This window comes from Ursus maritimus, unplaced genomic scaffold (genome assembly GCF_017311325.1).
Source record: "Ursus maritimus isolate PB19 unplaced genomic scaffold, ASM1731132v1 scaffold_21, whole genome shotgun sequence".
Classification (NCBI taxonomy): domain Eukaryota; kingdom Metazoa; phylum Chordata; class Mammalia; order Carnivora; family Ursidae; genus Ursus; species Ursus maritimus.
This window is the reverse complement of record NW_024424564.1, coordinates 1,377,932-1,379,238: the sequence shown is the minus strand read 5'-3', so window position 1 is coordinate 1,379,238 and position 1,307 is coordinate 1,377,932. Positions and strand designations below refer to the sequence as shown.

Genomic DNA, 1,307 nt, shown 5'->3' with positions numbered 1-1,307 from the left:
CTGGAGCTGCGGGGAACAGGGTGGGGTCCCACTTAGGGAGGCCGGGATTTGGAGGGAAGCTTAGGGCCCAGGCGAGGGCGCGGCGCGCTACCCGAAGTAAGGGTGCTCACTCTGGAAGTTATAGTCTGGGCACACCTTCTGCACCAGTTTGTAGTCAAAGCTGAGGAAGGAGACGAAGATGCAGATGACTTTGAAGGGCTTGGCGCAGAGCCAGGCGGCCTGGCTCTGCGTGTGCTCGGTGAAGCACACCTGCGATGGGTCGTACAGGCACGGGCGGTGCTTGCGCGCGCGGTTTGTCTTCTCATACTCCACGTGGCAGTTGAAAGCGCGAGACTCTTTGGCCCCGGGCACTCCCAGCGCGCCCCCGAATGGGCCCGCCAGCGCGCCCCCGAGGGTCCCTCCTAGCCCGGGTCCCGCGGCCGCTATCCCCAGCGGGGGCCCCAGCCCCGGGAGCACCCCTTCCAGGGCCAGCGTAGACTGCAGCGGGTGGGGAGCCGGCCCCGGCAGCCAGACGCCCCCTCTTGGGCTCCTAGCGGCTGGGGAGAGGGGCGGGCCGGGTGCGGGGGCGGTGGGCGCCTGGGATGGGCAGGCACAACCCCAGCGTCTCTCTCCTGCCCTTCTTCGTCCACAGGCCGTCAGTGCCGATACCACGTCCAAGGAGGCTCGCAGTACCTGGAGCTGCGCCCCGCCGCGGCCAGAGGGGGCGCCCTGGCCAGCAGCTCCCCGTGCCGAGGGCTTCCCACGGTCTCGGCGCCGGCCGCGCCTGAGCGCAGGCTCCGGGCCGGCTAACCACCGGAGCCCTGGCCGGGCGGGCGGCGCGCCTGCGCCGCGCACCAAAGGAAGCCGTCCTATCAAAGCGGCCCGCGCTAAAAAGATCTTTGGCTGGGGGACTTCTACTCCGGGTACACACCTCAAGTTCTCGCTGCTGGTGACCGGCAAGATCGTGGACCACGTGAACGGCACCTTCAGCGTGTACTTCCGCCACAACTCGTCTAGCCTGGGCAACCTCAGCGTCAGCAATAATGTGCCGCCTCCAAGCGTGCCGAGTTCGGGGGCGTCTGGCTGCCGGGGCCGGCTCCCCACCCGCTGCAGTCCACGCTGTCTCTGGAAGGGGTGCTCCGGGCTGGGCCCCCGCTGGGGATAGCGGCCGCGGGACCCGGGCTAGAGGGACCTCGGGGGGGCGCGCTGGCGGCTCCATTCGGGGCGCGCTGGGAGTGCCCGGGGCCAAAGAGTCTCGCGCTCAACTGCCACGTGAGTAAGGAGAAGACAAACCGTCAGCGCAAAGCACCGCCCCGTGCCTGCACGAC

General features: G+C 69.3%; 1 protein-coding gene across 1 annotated transcript in view; it reads right to left on the bottom strand.

The window, feature by feature from the left end:
* The window catches only part of NXPH4 (neurexophilin 4), an 11,257-nt gene that overhangs the window by 2,383 nt on the left and 7,567 nt on the right, over positions 1 to 1,307 (bottom strand). The gene's annotated exons all lie outside the window — the stretch shown is intronic.